Raw genomic sequence first — 22,623 nt, 5'->3', positions numbered from 1 at the left:
AGTTATTTTAAAATCGTAATTGACACCGTAAATAAATAAAAACTGATAAAAATTATTATACGTAAATTTATTATGAACTCGCACACTACCCTCATAATTACACCTGGTTTACTCATCATGGACCTCTTAGTTGTATGCTTTATTTAAATATTTGAGGCTGTTTACCTGCAAATAATAGTAACATAATAATTATTTTTGTGGAAATATTTGTGTGGCTTTGCTGAATCTGATTAGAACTTGCTTCATCAAAAAATTTAGTATACAAAAGGGAATTAATGTTTATTAATACTGTGTCTTTCATTGTATATTTAAGGTGGAAATATTTATTATTCTTATTTCTTTTATTTTAGACATTTCTAAAAGAAAGTTTCCATGAAGCAAGTCTTGATCCAACATATTGCAACTATGTAGTAGGTGGAAGAATAGCATACCTGTGTTCTGTTCTTGTGGAAGATACTGCTGTTGTTTTCTGTGGTCCAGGCCCAAGAATTCTGGAGGCAGTTGATTTAGATTTATGAGATGCTGTTCCTGCCGAAGATAGCTCCAACTTATTTAATGAAACTTAACTTCAGTAAGTGGACTGTAATATTAACAATAACAAATTTATTTTAACAAAAGCAACATTATTGAATACTAGCACACGCATGTGCTTATAGTTACCTATGTAACTTAGTTAAAAGCGAACAACCATATGCTCCCACATCAAGTCAAAAATCATACATACTAATAAGGCAAAAACGAAATAACTTAAGGGTTACACTAAAGCCAAACTCTGCTTGGCGTAAAACAATGCTGCCAAGCAATACTCTTTCAGACACCGAACACTAAGTAACAATTTTTCTTTATGGCTCTTTTTATAAAATGGACTGATTAATTTTATTTCTAATTGTTTCTTTAGTTTTGGGATATATGCACATAGACATGCTTTGTCATAATCAAATAAACCGGTTTCTGCATATTACAGAAAACATATTTTTTCTGAACATTGGTGAGATATTTTGAATGATTTGGTGTCTTTTCAGTCAGTGGAAGATTAGCCGAAAGGGAAATTAGTATACTCAGAGCAGAAATTTCTCCCCCTCCCCCCACACACAGAAAGGGAAATGAGGCAGGTTGCAAGTAAATAATACCTTTCCATTGAGAAACTATCTTGCATCTCTACCTGTCTTACTTGGGTGTTAACTTTTGCTTAAGTTGCATGTCTTCAACTGGCTTATATTTGGCAACTATTTGCCAAATTTTGCATATTAATTAACAGCACTAACTTTTAGCATCTACAGAGCAGGCTATTTGTGTTTTCTTCTATTTGCATTTTACTTGCATTCTTACTTGAAGAGGAAAAATTAAACATGTTATTCTATATAATTTTGATTTAAAAAGAATCTAGACAAATTAAAGAAAAAATGCATGGATTTATAAATAACTCTCTTCCTTAATAAGTTTTAAAAGTAATTAGTTTATTCAGCTAGCTTGAGATTTCTGTCTTCAACATACTATTTTAAAAAATGATTAGACAACAGTAAATTCAAATTCTATTCCTGGAAGACAGTACTTTCATTTTAATTTGCAGTTATTTAATTTAATTAAATTTCATAGGATAAATTATAAAAAAAATTTCACTGATGCATATACCTCTAAATTATTATTTTAAAATGAAATGAAACAGCAAGCATAACATACATGGCAAATGGCTACATTCTGACTTTGTAGTTTAATCTCATATTTGATATTTCTGTGTTAGATACATAAATTGCAATCAGCATTAATTAGAATAGTTAAAGCTTTAAAGACATTATAAATAGTATTAAAATATAATCTCAAAAGCTTGTGAGATCATATTGTGAGTTCAACATGTGAGACAATTTGGAATTTTGATTTGAACTCATTTTTCATGGAAAAAGCGAAAAATATATGAAATGTTAAATGAAAAATATGTAAAATATGAATATAACACAAAATAAAATGTTTGATTAATTATACAAACATTCCAATAAAATGAGAAAGCTGCTCAAATGACTGAGTAGCAAAGTTACTAAAAAATGTGTCTAAGGGATAAGATTAATTTTTCTTTTACGCATTTTGCTAGGAAAATGTTTCTGAAATTTCATTTCAGTTTGTTAAAATTTTCGTCAGTTCAGAAAATGCGATGCTCTCAAATTAACTGGCTACATGGACATTTTCTTACTTTTCTCCTTGTGTAATGTGAATGGGAGACAGTTTCCCTTAAAAGGTCTTCCATTAAGGCATCTTCACTTTAAGAATATTGTGCTTCCCCATAAAAACTATTAAACAAACAAACTGAAAATACAAAGCACTGTTAAGTTTTTATCATAATTTGGGGTGTGGTCAGAAATTTTATAATTCATCAAAATTTCCTCCAGTAAGCTGAACAGCCACATGCAACTCTTTGCCTCCTTAAATATAGTTTTCTTTATAATAAGCAGTAGTTTAATTTGTATAATTAAATATATAACTAAGTTAAATGTATAATTCAAATATCATGCTATGATGCTTGTTTATACGTATCATCAACTTCGTTTTTCATAGTATATTTATGCATATTATAATTTCAAAATGCATAAAATACATTAAATTGTTGAAATATTAATAAAAGACCAGAAAATTCATTTCTGGACTTTGAGCAAATTGTTTATAGAATGGGCTTTAACTGTTGAGACAGCATAAAAGACATATATTAGGAATACATTCTGCAATTTTTCAATTTTTTTCAGTCTTTTCTCAGTTTATTATATGAGCTCTATATCAGTATTCACTTTTACCACATTAAATTCAATTTGACAGCAAAATCGCAAGATATTTAAAAGCAGCCAAACACCAAACTCATACGGTGTTGCCACTGCTTGGTTTGAAATCATTGAGTCTGTTAACCAAAAATATATTAAATTTTTGTAAAACATGAAATAGATAATAAAACAAATTCAAATTTTGGACTTCCAGATGCGCATGTTTGGGTGGAGGACTGCATTATTCAATATTTGATTGCTCTACGGTTGTTTTTTCACAATGCAAGAAACATGCATAAATTCATGTAGATCCTTCTTTATTTAATTTCTTTAAAAATAATACAGGATGCTAATATTTGGTGACAACAATTTGACAAGTGATACAGTTAATCTATCTCAAATTCATATAAATGTATCTCATCATTGTTGGATAATTTCTTGCTTGAAATACTATAGCCAAACTTAAGATGTATTTCTTTAATTTTAATTATAAACTAAAATTTATTCTAAATATGATCAAATTCATATGAATTGAATTTTAGAGATTTTTGACTGTTCTGTCAAAGAAAGAATTACTGTCCATTAATATGCCAAATTTAACAGTTTTTGACCAAAAGAGCAAAAAACTGAGAAAAGCAGACATTCAGGTAAAGTTGTTCATATGGATAACTTGGAGAAGAGGAAAACTGCCAAGTCCAGGCCAAAGTTGCTAAGTGTTTGGTTACTTGCACCTTTTTCTTTACGTGGGAGACAATTTTTGGCTAAAAGTAATTTATTTTCCTTTTCAGCTCAACTTCCACTGACTGAAAGTGGACATCATCATTCTGAATACTGCATTACCTTTTTTATGATCTTGCATAAGAACATAAAATCTATTTCATTTGTAATAAAATATGTTTAATGGTTTTTTTTTTTTTTTTTTTTTTTTTTTTTTTTTTTTTGATTCATCAGATTTATTGTACGAATTGGAAGATATGGAGACAATCTGGCATGCATTGGTGCAACTTCTAGGAACAACAGTGCATACTTACAATTTTCTACAAATGGTGGTAAATATGTTTTATCAAATTGAATATTACATGAGATATTATTTAAATGCTTGAAAATGTTTTTGAGTTATTCCATTATTTTTACATAATGCCATTCTTCCTTTACTTTAAAAAAATTATTAAGTAATGCATTTATAATTATTAAAATATTATACATAGTATTCACGTAATCATGTCTGCTGAAGTGTCACTGTATTAGGGATACTTGATTAGTAATAAGTTATTTCTCTGTTAACCCTGACAATGTCTATCACATGCTGAGGCTTACTTTCAAAAAGTCAGCAGAAATGTTTCAGGGGTAAGCCGTGCCAAACATCTAGGATTTCCCATGAATGAATTAAGAACACTGTGATGTTGGATGATTGGATCGCACCTCTTCCTTCAAGATATACCAAAGGATTTAATAAATTTGGGTTCTTGGTGGCCATTTCAGAAAAGAGAATTCTGTAAAATGCTCCTCAGGGGAGAAATTGTCTTTTTGGAACACTCTATTTTCATCCAGATAGCAGAAAAGTGATAAGAAATGTGACTTTTGAGCAGTTTCACATACTTGTTGGTTCAAATAGCAAAGATCCCAAACATTGTCAAGGAAGCTGTCTCGAACCATCACTGAATCATCACAATCATCATGACCTTGTCCATTTTCAGACTGGCACATTGAAAGTTTGGCTTCATAAGGATAGTACCGTATTTCTAACCTTAAAGTCAGCTTAATGCATTTGGAATCAAGACTCATACCTGCATGCCACTTGCTTCCATTCATCAATGAACCAGTCATTGTGTTCTACAACTCATAGAAGGCAGATGCTGATACAGTGGCATGCTGTTGGATGTGGTACTATCACAGTTCTTTGGCTTCTGAAGTCTGTACAAAGAAATAAGTAGTCACAATTTATCTAATCAGGTGTAAAGAGTCAACTAAATGAGGCACCCTGTCTGGATTGCTCATGTAGTTAGGTGATCACCTGAACTAAGGTTTAGTGTTATTGGCTACACATGATTATGGCTGAGACTACGAAGATCATGATCATTCAAGATTGCTTCTTGAATGATCAGGATTTTTAGCAATTGCTTCAAGATGCTAAACTTACACTTGTGCATATCCTAAGGGAATATCTTCACATGTTCAAAAATGAGGCAGCAGTACCAGAATATCTGTATAATGATATTTATCCTTAGGGATGAATAGCATTGTGTAGATATGCATATGCACTTCATTGTGCATATAATATACAAAAAAGGTGAATGAAACATTTTCTGCATATGAAGGCTTTTGTTATTATCCAGTTCTTATTTCATTTCCTGCTTCATTGTTGTGAGAAGACACTTGAAGAAAGTAACTAAATGCTGGTATTTATATATAACAATAAAACCACTGCATAGAAACAGTTGTTAAAATTTCAGATTTTTTATCAGCAATTTGGTTGCCACTAAAAAGAAGAATCATTCAAGTTCTCTTTGCTTCATTAACTGAACAATACATTGTTGCAATTTAAAATGTACATTAAAGTTACCATTTGATTGACAATCATCCATCAATTTCTAGTGCTGAATTTTTATTTTCTTGCCCCATAAATATTTATAAGTACACACATACGCACAAAAAATATTTTTAATGCATTAAAATGGTTTCACTATTTCAGTAATATTTAGTTATTTCACTTTTTATTAATTTTTTAAAATTTTCAATTATTTTGCTCATTTCTCAGGCATACAATGGCATCTACTACATGAACTGAATTATTCTCTTGCTCATGTTTATCCTATAGTTCTTCCTGAGAATGGCATCAACTGGAAGTCGTTGGTGGCAACCATCAGGTTTCTTTGAAGATGCCTGCATTAGATGATGACATTTCTATTGATGGTTCTGAAATCAATGCATTTGAGTTATTGGATGATTTGAGAGCAAGGAACTTGATCCTACAAACTGGTGGTTTGGGCCATACTCTGAGGTGAGAAAATTGAGTGTATTTTTAAGTTCTGTTAGATATTGTGTTGCCCATTTAAGTTAAATTATTAACCATTGACTCATTTTATGAGAGAAATGGTTATTTTTATAGTAAAAACTGAACTCTGGTATGGTAGGTTTATGTAGATGTTTCTATTTTTAATTTTTTACTATCGCCAGATGTGCTCGCTTCTCATTTTTCTCCGCACCACTTTCATGTTCACGTTACTTTTCAAATAAAAGGATACTGCCTCTAAATGTTATTGTTATGTATTATTTTCAAAGAAATGATATAGGAAATTAAAAAAAATATTTTGGCAACACTTAATACTATATCAGGAATCCTAATGATATGCTGCTTTTAAAAATTTTGTGATTTTGCTATTGAATTTTGTGTGGGGTAAGTGCAAAGAAAGGGATGCTTAATAATAAAGTTAAAAAGACAAAGATAATTAGCAGGTCATTTTGTTAAGAAAGCTATGCATTGATATGATGAATTCAGAAATGACAATAGAAAGTAGGAAAATTTGTGGCAACATTTAACACACTATTGAGAATTCTAAATGTGAATCTACTATTGAATTCTATGTGATGTAAGAATTCAGTGGGCAAGCTACAAATTTCATAACATATGATACAATTTTATAATATAGAACCATTAATTGCCGAACAAGCATTTTTGTCTTTTAAATGCTCCCTAAATTTGTTTGAAAATTTAAGCATTGAAATGGTATCTAAGTCAGAAAATTCATTCTTGAATATTTTTGTGAATTTGTCAGCCATATTTATGTGTCTAAATAAATATATAGGTACCCACCTACATACATGCATATATACAAGATTAGGCATAATGAATATTTTACTTGGAATTTTTGTGCTACCGATACCATATACAATATTTGATTTTATATTTATAGACTTCTTTTATATACATAATTGAATTTATTTTGATAACTTTCTCTATCTTGTTTTAAAAACCTCTGTAACTGGAAATCATTTCTAGGATTAATACTTTAGAAAATGAAAGATTTACTTAGTATTTGCAATGTGACAGAAAATATCAAGAAAAGAAGTTACTTGCAATTTTTTATTTCTGTATTATAATAGAGTTTTCTTTTTTGCATTTTGTTAGCATTTGTTTTAAAAGGACATTTGCATTCTCAGTTTTTTCATTTAAAATTTCAAAGTTATACTCTGGCAGCATAATGACAACATGAAGTGACTTTTCCGTAGACTAAATTCTTTATAATGCAATAGCTGGAATTAGTATATAAAACTTGCATTTATATGAAGAAGACAATGCAGTAAAAAGGGGTGGCTAATTTGTTGTTAGTAGGAGACACATATTGGAGCTGAAGAGGATTGAAAAGTAATAAATATTATCTTTAAAAGTAGTAAACCAGATTTAGGGTAGAAAGTAGTGTTTGAAGTCATTTAATAATATTTCACATTTCTTAATTCATAAAATCACATAGTAATAAACACAAAGAAGTAATTTTTTGCTCTTGCTCATTTATCAGGAAAATATGTTTAGTAGCTACACACATTTTTTTCACGTGTTCATTTTTTCACATTTCGCACATTTATAATAAACACAAAGAAGTAATTTTTTGCTCTTGCTCATTTATCAGGAAAATATGTTTAGTAGCTACACACATTTTTCTGCAATGTGTTGAACATTTTCTTACCCAAATAGGAAAACAAGTTTTTTTCCTTTGATTTCCAATATTTATTTTCTTTCTGATTACAGCTATGAATCAATTTTGCCAATTTTAATCAACTACTACATTCAAAATAAACTTTTTCTTACCCTCCAAAGGTCAGATACTTGCTGGGTGCTTAAATCCATAACAGTGGCTAAATTAATTACACATCAAGCTGAGACATGAAACTTATTTTAAAATAAGCTTTAAACTTAGCACAATTGTTTTTTTTTTTTTTTTTTTTTTTTTCGGTCTTTATCACTAACAAACAGGGCAATCGTAACATGGGATATTAGCATACTGCCCAAAACAATAAGTGTAAGATATATCTGTGGAATATTCCACTTCTTAATATAATTTCTAAAACTTACAGCACATAAAAATCCTTGTGCCTTTTATGATAATTTTAGTGTTTTCCTGGCCTTCATTGGAATGAGCCCAGAGACTTGGGGAGTCATTGCCGAAAATTGACATAAAATCGACTCAATTTGATCTAACAAAAGCACTTGGTTCTAGAATTTGGATCAGTCTTTTCTAGAATTAGAATTGCATTAAATTAGTAATTATGAGTTAAATAATTATTTAAGTAGTAATGTCCTAAATAATTTCCTAAGCTGTTTTTAATTTGTTGAGTTTCTAAACTGTTAGAGGTGTTGCTTTAACTGGGTCAGGAAGCATCTTTTGCAATCAATTAATGCCATTCACTACTGAGTCCTTTTCAGAGCTTTTGTATTGAGTATATTGTTTTCAGTGTATTCGATAGTTTGATCATTGTCTAATATCAAAAGGCACTGAAAAAAACACTGCTCGAAGAACAGCAATTTGTATTTTCTTCAGATGAAGATTTTTTATCTGGAAATGCTTACCAAGGTTGTAAAATTTATATGTAATGAACTGTTATTTGTAGCTGTTGGCCATTTGAATCATTACACCATGACAGAATCACACATCAAATCTGAAATTTGTATAAAAAGTAGAACATGCTGGGATATGCAAATGTTCAGTATTCCACAGCACGTGTACATTATATGAAAGAGTAAATAACACTACAAAGTAATTTAAAAAGGCAGACTAAAATGCCAGTTTTTCATCCATACATTATGTTTACTTGTTATTTTGAAGGTTGGGGGTCATGTAATGTCTCATAAGACAAGAAGCAATTCATACTAACATGTCTCAGAATTCAGTTGCAAGGAGACTCAGTATTGTGAGTTACTGTGTATCCCAACTGCTAATCATTTTGGTCTAATGATTTTTGCTAGACTTTGCAGTTAATAACTCCAGGAGAACCACAGAGATTGGCCTGAGAATCTCATTGGTCTTCTCTCACTATTGCCCCAAATGACAGATATCTTGCCCACATGACTGTTAGGAATTTTTTATAGGAAACTGGATATATCGCTTAACATCAAGTATGGCTCAATGGCATCTGAAGCACTGTAGATTATTTGTAAAGGGAGCATTACTTCAGCTTTCTTTCACACTCTGACACAGGAATCGATGCCTTTGATGGTGTGTTCAGCGCCAAACACAGGTTCATGAAAAGTGTGATGTCACCTTTTCTAATAAGTCCCACTTTTCTTTTAGAATGTTATGATAGTCATATCCACGTGTGGAGAATGCATATTCGAAGCTTGCATTTTTCATCATTATGCTGGCCCAGCAACAGTATGAGGTGCACTGGATGCACATCCTGTTCACCAATAGTGTGCATATCTGGTACTCTTACCAGTCACTATCATATTACTGAGGTTTTAATGCCCATGGCTATGAATATATCCAGGGCTTCTGTCCCCTCTCCTTTCAATAGAACAATGGGCAAACCATTGTTCCTCACATTGCCCTACATATTCTTTATACACAGGATGTTCAACTCCTGCTTTGCACAATGCATGTTCAAGATTTCTCACCAATTAACAGTTGGAGAGAGACTGAAATGACAATATTTACATGCCAGTGCAACACTCTAGCATAGACCTTGAAACCACAGGTGGACTTTTGTACCCATGACTGCCATCCGAAGTTTGTTTGACTCACAAAAACAATAGCAGGTAACATTCAGTTTCCTTTCAGCTGCTATGAGTTATGATTATTGGGAGTACTGATTTCTGCATCCTCCATTTGTAGTATTTATCTGAGTAAAATCTAGCAATAAAAAGAGTCCTTGGTCAAATTATTCAAGAGCTCATTTTTCATACTTTGGAAAGCAGGAGATAATATTAATCTTGTTGATCCCACTGCTGTTGGGAAAATAACACAGAGAGCAGCCATATTGACTTTTCATCAGCAGGGATTAGGAGCACTAATCAATACATGATACAATGGCAATAGAAGCGAGTCTAGATGATTGCAGCAGCGTCTTGCTAGGATGAAAGCGAGAAGGATTCAGGGGAAGAAAGAAGGGAGTCAAAAGTTTCAGTTTGAATTAGAAAAAGTTTCGATTTACAATTATTTATTATTATTGCTATTGATTTACAATCTTTTTGATTTCGCAAGAGGCATCTACATTAAGTGTTATGTAAGATCGCATGATTAATTTGAAGGACGCAGTTTAGACTTATAGAGCTATTTTTAAGATAGCGAGATGTTCGCAAAAATGTTTTACTCCTGAAGATCAGGGACTGTGCCTGATCGCCCTCAAAATCGATAGAGATTTATTGAAAATCTTCTCAGATAAGGTAGCTTTTCTGGGTAATTTTATAAGTAAAGCCTTTTCTAAGGGAAGTTTGTGAACATTTAAGTCAAAATTATGTTTACTGAAATAATGCTCTTTAATATAAATTACATTTTATTATTAAATAATCATTAAATTACATATTTTATTAATCCATTTAATTATGTATGATTTAATGATTTCCATTTAATTATGGATTATTTAATGATTTTTAATCATAATTGCATGATTATTATTTGTAATCATAATTACAAATCATTAAATCATTCTGTTTAATAAATTACAATTTATTATTTACTACATAAAAATCTCATATAGCAAATGTAAAGCAATTTACATTTGACTGAAATTTTTTCTGTAGGAATACTTCAGGTTTTGACACCAGGTGCCATTATTATTAAATATTAATTTTTAACACTTTTCCTATTATTAAGAAATTAAATTCTTAATATACAACTGTGTACATTTGTAAATGTATAGAACCAAGTAGATTAATAATATGTATTTCCCTTTAATTAATGAATGAGATAATTAAAGCTAACCAAAATAAATTTTACAGTATACAAGAGTTTCACGAGCACATTTAAATGCAATTTATGGGCTTTTGAAGAAATCCATTGATTAAAAAAAAAATGCTTTTTCACATAATGTATAAAATTTCATTTGAAATATTTAGAAAGAAAAATACGTCATAAGAAATTCATTTGTGATAGCAAATAATTTTTAAAAATAAGATCAGGAATTAAATAGTCAAAAGGAGTATTGGTACAGCTGTGAAAATGGAAATAATATTTATTGAGTCTTTTTTAAATTAAATAAGATATTCTCATTAGATTTACAAATAAGTTTAAAGTGATTAAGACACAAGATTCATTATTTCCTATCTTGTTCATTTGCGGTTTTGCAGCTGAAGATGATGGTTCGGTAAAACCATCGAAACTAGTCCTGTGAAAATTTTGTAGGTATAACGCTGATTTTTGTTGTTTGACTTCTGAATTAGTAAGTTTAAAGTGCTTTAATGTCAACTAAAAGCTTATTTCATGAAAAAGGCGTATCCTAAATGATACTTAATTTGTTTAGTCGATTAATTGTTTTGGCATAGTACATTTATATTAGATTAACTACTCCGTGAAATTTAAGACTTTATTAATTTTCGAGAGAATTTAAATTATGATAAATATTTCTTAGTTTCATTCGAATAGGGAGATGTGTTTTATTTAAACTTTTAAAATTTAGATCCAGTTATTGATTAAAAAATTAAATAGTCGAGTGATTCATGAAATATTCATTGAAAGAAGTTGAGTAATTTTCTCTTGAATAAAAAAAGACTAGAATAACTCTTCTTGAAATTCATAAAAACCCTTCTTAGTATGTTCAGAGGCCCACCAGCAGCCGAGCAGTAAAAGCCACTGAACTCTGGTAATTCATTTCGGAGTTTGATTCCCAGCAAACGCGCTAGCTGCCCGGTGGTTTTCGTGGTTTTCCCCATGCATAAGGCGGATACGAGCCAGTTTCCCTTAAAATGACCTCCACAGGGCATTCCTTCCTTTCCGTGTAATGCCTAAAGGCGGAGCACGTAATAAGTAAAAATAAAAATATGTTTTAATATTAAAAGGCTTTCCAGCTTTTACTTATTGTTGTTGTCTTGACCATGTATTTCATGAAAGAATGACCTTTTACTTGTTACTTGTACAACTGCTTTTTAAAAGTATGGTTTTCTTCTGCAAACCCCTTATATTCTTCTCTATAATGTACAGCATACCACATAAATGTAATAAAAATTATGGCACATAAATAACTTAATAATTAGAATATGAAAAATGGTTTACTAGGTTCTTGCCTTATTATTTTTTGTATTGTTATTGTTTTTGATTTTACAAATATACACAAGTTTTCAGAAACAGAATCACAGATTTTATTTGCACAATGGCTCAATTTTTATTACCGCGATCTCTGCGCTCGAGGTATTAATGTAATATTTTAAATATTTAGCATAAAATTGCTTAACATGATAGTTTCTTGGTTTCTACTGTAAATTATTGACTTATCTGAAGTCTGCTTCTACTAGGTAAGAAAAAGGGAAATGTTAATTATGTTTGTTGTACGAAACCAATCCTCCTTCAATGCGATCAGTTTTTCTTCGATAGTTATTTCAAAATGAAACGTATGGCATTTCAGCTGTTCTATGCAAACACAATCAAGTTTTCACTTTATTAAAAGCAAATATTAAAAGCTTTCAAATTATGCAAGCGGATCATACGTAACACATATCTTCTGAGGAAGTTTTAAGTGCTTTGTAATTTTCGTGGTTGTGTTTTCTTGTGTTCCTGCCTTTTACATTTTTATATTGCACTTCTTGTGTAAAAAATTTTTTATATATTTAGAAGAAATTAAAAATTCGGTAAGGTTTAATATTTTTACGGTCGCTTAAATGAATTTGCTAAGGTTTTCTGTGCTCTCTCTCAGCTTGTAGTCTATTAATCTACTCTTGCACTCGCTACTAGTTATCCATTTTTACAGCTTTGTTATTAAGCATTGCTTTCTTCCCAATTATGCCGCTTACGCTTCAGAAAAATGTCACAACGAACATTTTTAAAAGCTGCATACTAGCATATGTTTTTGCAAATTTTGAATAGAGTAGTCCTGCACGCAAACATTTGCACCTGAAAGCCCGAATTTTGAATTTCAAATTTGTTTTATTATTTATTTCATATTTAAAAAAACTTTTCATTTAAAATTTAAAAGTTTTCTTTAACGAACTCATTGATTTGAAACCACGGAACCTATGGCGAAACTTCGAAACTAAATATTTTTGTCTCCAGCGTGCGAAGCTGTTGCCATTCAGAAAAGTGGAAGTTATTTATCTTTCAATTTTAATAAACAAATTCGACTCTAATTTTTCATAACTAGTTTTTATAGAAGTAGTATAGCAAATATAAAAATATGCATGGCGTCTTCTTACATTGTATCACCAATTTAAAAGTATGCTGTTTTTAAATATTTAGTGATTTTTGCCGTTGGTATTGAATTTTATGTGGTGAAGTGTGAAGAACCTTATATTTAATAGATAAGGTTAATACACAACAATAAGAAAAAATTAACAATATTGTTAGCACATAGCAATATAACACAATGTTAATAAGAAAATGTTAAAAAAATATTTTGTAAGCCATCTTGCTATCAAAACTGGATACTAATATGATGAACTGATTAAAGACTGAAAAAATATGAAACTGCATAACAATACTTGTTACTGTATTGGAAATTCTAACGAGATGCTGCATTAAATGTAAAATAATACTTTTGTCATTTTACCATTGAATTTTACACGGAGTAAAAGTGAAGAAAGCAATGTGTATAACAAAACAAATTATGTAAGTGAGTTCAAGAGCAGACTAATAAGCTGCGAACTCAGCGAGTGTTTAGAAAATCTTAATAAACTCTCTTGTGTGGCTTTAAAATCTGAACACTTTCAGTTTTATTTCATTTTATTGTCCCAAAGGGGAATTTACCGAGGAGGGCTATTCGTTTCGTTTTTGGCATTTTTGTGTTGATTCACTATAAACGGCAAATCACTTTTCAAACTGTTGCCACCAAATATTAGAGCCCTGTATTATATTTAAAAAAATTAAATAATGACGAATCTGCACAAATGTATTTATGTTTCTGGCATTGTGATAAAACAACGGTACCTAGAGACATCCAATTTTGAATAACGTAGTCTTCCATTCCTGTATGGGGATCTGGAAGCCCAAATTTGGAATTTGTTTTATTTATGTATTTCATATTTTGTAAAGCATTTATGAGTTTTTGATTAAGAAACTGGATGATTTCAAAGAGAGCAATAGCAACACTGTACGAATAAAACATTTTAATCTCCAGTGCACAGGACTGTGTATTGGAAATCTAAAGATATGATCATTTAAATATTTGGTGATATTGCCGTTGAATTGAATTTTATGGTTTAAGTGCAAAGAACATATTTAATAAATAATGGTAACACACAAAAACTTTAAAAAACGCCCTTTTGGGAGTAATGCAAAATCTGAAAGCTTTCAGATTTTTAAATTTTTATATTTACTTCCCTTCCTCCTCAGTTTAAAAAAAAAAAATAGTAGTAACGCTTTTCCACTCACGTGCCCCAAGATGGCAATTAAACTCCTGGTTCAGTTTTCTTTTTCGAATCAACTGTTTGACCAATAATTAAGAAAAATATCTAACTCCAACTCAATGTCTGAGAGTTTTGGAAAGAAAAAGGAAGGCCATTATTTAAAAGAAATTAGTAGCTTGACATTCACTTGTCAAAAACCTAACACAGAATTTGCTAATTAGGCTTAATGAACCAGAGCAGTCAGAATTAACCAAGATAGCTATCCACTTATATTGCCTCTCGAGAGAATATTTTAATTCTACCGTAATATTTTATTCTGCTTGACTCAAAGAGGTTTGAGAAGATTTTGTCTTCCTTTCTACATCTTTTTAATTACTAACAGCCGTCTATTCTAAGACGTTTTCGAGGAAAAAGCATTTTTTACATATTATACATGTTCTTTCAGAGATCAAAACTATAAATGAGTCATTTTTATTTATTTACTTACTAGAGGAAGTATCCGATGCCAGTTAAGTTAAATTTAGAATAATGTATCTAACAACGGAGAGAATGATACCACTGTAATCCTTCTGTAATAACGATGAAAAAAAAAAAACGATTGATAGTCATACCTTTTTCACTCTGATGCGATATGGAACCCACAGAAAAATTTCTGTAGAAAAATAAACTAATTCTCTCCCATTATATTGGCAACAATCGCACACAGTTTTTAATGATTTTCGTCTTTCTAATCAAAAGGTCGTAAAAGCTCAAGTTCCGTCCAATATGTCACCTATATTCAATTCAGTCCATTAAATGTGACAAAAAGTTTATCATAATTTATTAGAAGTCAATAATGCGAACAAACAAACACACACACACAGACATTCTTCTTTATATATATATATTGTAACACTTACCCATTTTTGACTAACAAACTGCGATTTGAAAGCTAAGCAAATGTATTTAATGTTGAGCATTGCTATTTTTATTTCATCGTGAAACTTACAAATTTTTTTTTTTTTAACAAACTCTACGATTTGAAAGCAAGCAGTGACAACACTTCTCGAAAGAAAGCAGATTTTTATCTCCAACGTGCGAGATTGTTCCTACTCGAAAAAAATGAGGTCGAAAATTAGAGTTTTCAGAATTAATTAATATCTCAGATTTTAGCTATTTTTGGGGAGGCAGCGGATGTCGACCTTTCTCAGGACCCAAAAAAGAACTGTAGAAAGCTTAGTGACGATAGTAGTAGCTGAGTTAATTGCGAACAAATACACAAACATTCTTCTTTATATATATAGTGTTGGCAGTGGCGATAAATGCAAAGCATATTTTGCTTCCCTTAAAGCTAAGATTAATCTAAATAAAATTCATGCTTTATTCCGTGAATTAAAATAAGCTAACACTGTAGCCTTTACATTTAAAATCATTTGAGTGAAAGAAAACTAGCATTATGCTAACTCATAAAAACACACATTCGCCGATACCGACGTACATATAATACTCGGCCAACCCGCAGATCTTGACGTCATCGGCCAATCAGCAGCAACCATACTTAGCTTACCGCCGATTGACCTCTGATCAAAATTTGCATAAGGAAAAATTAAAGCCAACAAACGGCCCTGTTTTCCTCATGCAAATACAAAAACAAAACTTGCACAGAATTACTGAAGTTCATAGTTCAATTCTATTATACGAAAACACTTATTGTCTTTAAACACTGCAAACATCTAAACAGAACTTCCTTAAATTAACAGCAGTCGCTGCTTTTGTAAATAAGTCCGCAGTATTTAATTTACTAGTGATAAATTCAAGGTCAAACACTCCATCATTTACTAGTCTTCTAATAAAGTTATATTTTATGTCTCTGTGCTTAGTTCGGCGATTTTCTATTGACGATCTAGAAAAATCAATGGCAGACTTGTTATCACAAAATAGAAATTCGCTGCTTTAGATAAGGCTTTAGATATACCCCGCTTCCATGGTTGATAAAATTACACTTTTTTGTTTAACAGTTTTCCAGATTACCAGTACTCCATCTAAATATAATATAAATATAATAGGAATGACAAGTTGTCATTCCTATTACTTGCATAATCAGCATCTGAATAACAATATAAATTTAGATGTTTAATCTTCGATAAGTTTAATTTATATAATTTAGTACTATTGAGATAACCAAGCAATTTCAACAATGCTTCCCAATGCCTAATTCCAGGATTCTCCTGAAACTGTGATAAGATATTCACTGCATATGTAATATCAGGCCTTGTCCTGTTAGCTACAAGAACTAAACATCCCAACAGATTTCTAAAGGGTAATGTATGCATTTCCGCAATTTCTGCACTTGTAGATGGACAATCTAATTTGGTAAGAATAATGCCTTTATCTATGGGAAGTAAAGTTATTGGTATCTGAAAATGTTTAAATTTTTCAAAAGTTTCTTCTATATATTTTTGCTGATATATAAAAACCCCATTCTCATTCTCTAAGAATTCAGTTCTAAGTAACGTTTCAGTTTTGCCTAATACTTTAAGATCAAAAAACTTACTCAGCTGTGAAATTACTTTATACCATATTGATCTTTATTAAAAATCACAATATCATCTACATATAACAAGAGAGTTACATCTGAACTTTTATAAACACAATTACACCATTGTATTTTTTTAAAATGTAGATTTTCTAAAATGCTTTCAAATTCACAAAACCATTCATGGCCGCTTTGATGTAGACCGTAAATGGCCTTGTGTAATAAACACACTTTATTTTCCTCTTCAATAAATCCCTCTGGTTGGGTCATATATATTTTTCATTTAGGTTTGCATATAAATATGCATTCTTTACATCTAACTGACAATTAGTCCATCCATATATAAACATACCAGTATAGTGAAAAATATTCTTATGATTGAAAAATTTACTACAGGACTGTAAACGTCATGAAAATCTTCACCTCTTTTCTGCCTGAATCCCTGTGCTACTAAACATGCTTTGTATCTAACCTCTTGATTCTTTTCATTTCTTTTTAGCATATAGACCCATTTGTTTCCTAGCATAGTTTTATTTTCTGGCTTTTCGACTAATTCTCAAACCTTTCTTTTCTTCATTGTGTCAATTTCTTCTTTCATTGCCTTATCCCATTCTTCGGCATTTACTGATTTTCGTGCTTCTTTAAAATTTTGTGATATAACAATTTCTACGGAATTTGCCTCTTCAGACACGGAGCTAGTCTCCTTTTCTACAAAATTAACTTTCCCCGAGTATTCGTTTTTTCCACTAAAATCAAACTTATCTTTTTCAAATTTAATATTTATTGCCTCACAATACATTTCAATATCATTATAGGATCTAAAACGGGTGTCTGTTCCCTCTACATAATAATATATGTCTGTACATCTTCCGCCTGGCCTTTTAACTGCTTTTCTTTGCCAGTTTAAGTCTGATTCTTCTTTCGGGGTAAATTTGTCATCTGAGAACTTTATTTCTTCTCTAGAAGTTTCCTGTTCTTCATCTGATTTTGCTAATAGCTCAGGTTCCTCTAGTCTTTTAAACTTAGTTTTTGATTTCTGTTCCAGGATGCCATTTGCATCCTGGAACAGAAATCAAAGTTTCATCAAATTCAGTTTTTCAACGAACTTCACATTACAGGTTTCTATTAATCTGCGTTCTTCTGGTAGCCATATCCTATAACCCCTAGTTTCCTTCGCATATCCTACCATGATTTCTTCTTTGCACCTCATTTGTAATTTATTTCTAATCTGTTTTGGCATGCCAACTACCAAATATTTTAAAATAAACAACATTGGGTTTTCTATTTAGAAACATTTCATAAGGGGTTCGGTTGCTTTTATGACATACTCTGTTCCATGTATGTACGAAACAGCCAAGAGCTTCTGCCCACCATTCTTTTCCCATTTTACCATCATTAAGCATAGCTTTAACTGCGGTCTAATGCCGTTCGGTTAAAATGTTCACACACACTGTTCTCTTCTGGGCTGTACGCGTTTGTGCGTTCAACACTAATTCCATTTTCGACTAAGTACCCTTCGAATTGCCTGTTGCAGAATTCCTCACCATTATTGGTGCGTATACTTATTAATTTCCTATTCGTCAATCTTTCCATTTGCCTATGATAATTCTTAAAGTTGTAGAATGATTAATTTTTTTTTTCATACAATACACTGTTACTAATCTACTACAGTCATCCACAATAGTGAGGAAATATTTACTCCCACCGTTAGATGGAACTGGGAGTGGACCACAAACGTCTAAATAAACCGACTGCAATAGTTTATTTGATCTCTTCGGAACAGTTTTAAAAGTTATTCTACTAGATTTAGCAATAATACACGGTTCACACCTCTCCATTGGTTTTTCAAATTCTGGTAACCCTTTCACGCTTTGATTCTTACTAGTATTCTTAACATAATCAAAATTTACGTGGCTAAATCTCCGAAGCCATATACGGAGCACCATTTTATATCTGCTTGGCATATTGAACTGGTTACTGGTAGCGAACACTTGAAGATGAGACTAGAAAATATTAAGAGTATATGCAGGACTAACGCTAGTTTACGAGACTTAAAATATTAGAGTATACGTTTAAGAACACTCATCTTTTCTACGGGTTTCCCTAGTAGAACGGCAGATATAGCATTGTCCCATTTTACTTTTTTATTTATTTTGTGCAGTGTGCTTCTTTGCATATTCTTCGATCATTCCTTAAGCAGTGTTATTTGCATTCATTCTATTATGCCTGCATTCTTAATATCTTTCTTGTGCTGCATTCAGGGTTGAGACTAGCCTCCGTTAGGTGAGTAAGCATTGTGCATGCACCCTGCTCACTATGTTTATCTCAATTATATTGCTGAATGCTTAATCATTCCTGTTATTTGCAGCAGATTAGTGCTTGTTTTTATGTAGAGAAGTCAATTGAATGGCATAGCACCTTTTGTTTTGTTTTCTATTAGTTTTATTTAAAATGGTTTGAACAAATGATTTAGTATTCTTTTATGTAAACTTTCAGCCCTCATAGGCATCTGTTCACATGAAATTTCGCATGTGCATTATATTACTAAAACACATTTTTTAAAATTGTATATTTTTATATCTAATTCTTGAAGATGATTCATGAAATATGAATTCCGTAGTAATAAAAAAATTAAAAGGCATTGTACATAATACCTATAACTAACTGGGAATGTATGAAATTATTCATATTTCATACATTTCCTAGGAATACCAAATGAGAAACAGGCAAAGCATGAAATACATTTCTGATTCGTTTTGAAGAACCTAAACTACTTACTAGAAGTTAATAAATCATGTATGAAAACCCAAATGACTACTAAAAAGGAACCATGGGACTAATGGTTCCTGAATCGCTAAGATGTGTATTTGTGGAAAAGAAAAGTACATTGATTTATCATTTTAAAGGAAGCGTCAATACTGTACAGTACTACGTTGCGGATGCCGAGTTATTTCCCGTACTTCATGAAAACTCATTTGAGTACTGGACATGGGCGAGGCGACAGAATGTTGAAAGAACTTTCAACCAAATACAAAAACATTGCACATAAATGATATTGAACTGTACAACCACCTTTGTGAGCTCTGCCAGAAAAAACAAAAAGTTATTAATAAAGGGCATTGTTGTGAAACTTATGACTATTTCTGAAATTAATTTCCGTTGTCAGGTAGATTGTTGTCTTACTGATTCCCAGTCTCGACCAGATAAAAAATACAAATTTATAATGTTGTATCAAATTCATCTCGCTACTTTTTTACGTATTTTGAATGACAGATTTTTAATGGGACTCTTTCATTACTTTTTCAAAATAACATTTGTACTTTTGAGGAATGAACATCTTTTAATAAAGAGCATTTGTCATTCTATAGAATGTTTATGCATTATACACAAATCCTAGGCAAAATATGTAATTCTTCAGATGATATAATTTATTTCTTCAGATAATATAATTTAATTCTTGAGATGATATCATTTTTGTGCATTCCGAGTTATAAAATGAATGAAATGTAACGCTGTTAAGTGAAACTAGCTCCAGGGTGTCTCTATGGTAAATAAATACAGTGAATTTTAAAGAATGCATTTATTCTATTTGGCTTTATGCGCTATCGACGAAGTAGGTTTAATTTAATTTTAGGTTAAGTATAAATGGAATGCAAGAAAAATGTGCATAATTTAATATTTACAAGGAGGCCATGTGGTGTACACATCAGACTCCTTTGAAATGCCCGAAAAATATCCATCCATCTTCTCAGTATTTATTTTTCCAAATAATCCCGTTCCAAATTTTCAAACTAGTTAGCCAAAAAGCCTTTGCAATCATCAACTTTATCAAAAGGATGATCCATGCTTATTGCGTTATTTGCGGGAACTTCATTAATGCTTTCACCTTGTTTAAAATTTTTGTATTCGTCTGCGAGACTATCTGTACAGTCATAAAGCGTTACCATGGTTACCAGTTTTTGCTTTACCATTGTTATTGTTAAAAATAAAATAAAATGGCTGTTCTAAAGCTTCAAAGTTGTGTTTTAATTGTTTATTTAGACAACATTTTTTAATTACACCTGAAGCTTCAATTTCAGACTATGTTAATTCACTGCTGTATATCCATATAAGAGGTTCTGCTCCATCAAAACTTCTTTCTGTGCCTCAGTGTAATAATGAATGCATTGTAGAATGTTGTAAGCTCTTTTAGGCTTGTATTAATATCATTTGTGTGTATTCTGGACTTTTAAAATTTAAACACATAAGTGGAAAAATATGAATAACTGGCTGAGAGGCAGGCACCGCATCGTCAGACGAGATCATTTCTAGTCAAAAGAGGACTTCTGGTAAGCCTAATGATATTCCAAGTTTTCTCGCAGTATCTCTATATTTAGCTTCTCAGCTAATATCTTAATTTTCTGTCATAAGCAAAGTTAATAATTTAAATAACAATATTAACAATGTTCCATTATGTAACAGTGTTCCATTAACAGTGTTTCATTATGTAACACTGTTCCGTTAACAATGTTCCGTTAGCAATTTTCTGTTAATAACGTTTTGTTCTTTCTGTTTAAATGAATGAATGAGTATTTATTTAAATTTTGACTAAATATTTATTTGAATCTCCTTTGAATTTAGGTGAACTGTTGTTGGAATGGGAAGGTCGTCAAGCTCGTATCGTCCACCCAGATGTGTAAACTGTCATTGGCGCCCTACACATGATTTGATCGTGTAATGATGATGAGGCGTGATCTTACCAAATCAGGTGCTCCCATTGGTCCACCTAGCAATGGCTTCTTATCCATCATTCCAGCATTTTTGCAGTCACCATCTTTTTCTGAAGACCAACACATCATAGAAAGAATAAAGGAAAACATAAAAAGGCAACGAAAACTGCTGTCAAATACTTACTGTGGTTAAGAGAAAAAAAGAAAGCTTTTCCCCCCAAAAAAAAAACTTTCTGAAAAGTGCATTTTAGAAGAAGAGGCGATTTCTGTGCAGTGTTGTGTTCTTTCATTGTGCAGGAACGTGAACCTTCAGACCAATACCAGAAAATGTATTACAAATTCACGAACTGAAGTGTAAAAAAATGTATGTTTTGGGGTAGGGTATGAATAATTCAGAAATTTGCTTATAATTCAAAGAAAGCCAGTGAAGTGACACCATGGACAATTTTTTGAGAGCTTTTAGATAGAATTTATCAAAACATGTTAAATGGTGAAGAGTAAAATTTATTGCAACATCTAAACTCATTTTTTAATTACAGTACTGAACACGAAATTTGCTGTCAATGTACAGCTGTTGTTAGTTCTATCTATAAAAGGTGAAAGTACCATTCCTGAATACTTGGGATTTTAGAGAAATAATCCACAAAACCTCTACTATGATTCTTCCCTACTTTACAAAACTTTGTTATTGTATATTAATCTAACACAAAAATTGTTTAAGAAATTTATTTATTCATAATGAAGCGATACACAGATGGAAGTGTGTCAAAAACTATTTAAAGTATATTTATTTTATTAATAACAAATTCTATGTTTTGTGGAATACAATCATTAGAGTCATAGTTTGCTTATTACAAATGGCATCACACAGCTGCTTCAAAAACTACTTAGTTGTAGATTGAAAATTATTTGAAAACAAAGGGAATGTATATATTACATATATAGTATGCCCATATTATACTTATAAATTATATTAATTCAGACATTCATTGAGTTAAAAGTACATGAGAATATATTGTTACGAATTTGGTATTTAAAAAGCTAATGTTAGTTCAATTATAAATTAAATGGTTTTATTTCTCGCGCAGTGCAGCGCGTGATGAATATTAAAAGAAAGCTAAGCCGGAAAAATTGAAAATACAAGAGCGCGTGCATTAAATAAATAAATAT

At 31.1% G+C, this 22,623-nt stretch overlaps 1 long non-coding RNA gene across 3 annotated transcripts; it reads left to right on the top strand.

Moving 5' to 3' along the window:
- The first annotated feature begins 433 nt into the window (after nt 1-433).
- LOC146997131 (uncharacterized) lies at nt 434-22,295 on the top strand. Of its 3 annotated transcripts, XR_015041140.1 has the most exons (5): nt 434-571; nt 3,696-3,793; nt 5,563-5,745; nt 16,430-16,528; nt 21,365-22,295. It is a non-coding gene; the product is annotated as an uncharacterized LOC146997131 (long non-coding RNA). The 3 variants fall into 3 exon arrangements; XR_015041139.1 differs by lacking the exon at nt 16,430-16,528; XR_015041141.1 differs by lacking the exon at nt 16,430-16,528 and having other exon boundaries at nt 5,503-5,745.
- The last annotated feature ends 328 nt before the right edge of the window (nt 22,296-22,623 follow it).

Source organism: Stegodyphus dumicola, chromosome 5 (genome assembly GCF_044657685.1).
Source record: "Stegodyphus dumicola isolate Sdum_Otavi_A_Nest chromosome 5, ASM4465768v1".
In the NCBI taxonomy this organism is placed as follows: domain Eukaryota; kingdom Metazoa; phylum Arthropoda; class Arachnida; order Araneae; family Eresidae; genus Stegodyphus; species Stegodyphus dumicola.
The sequence above is the reverse complement of the archived record's forward strand: the minus strand, read 5'-3'. Positions and strand labels throughout refer to the sequence as shown.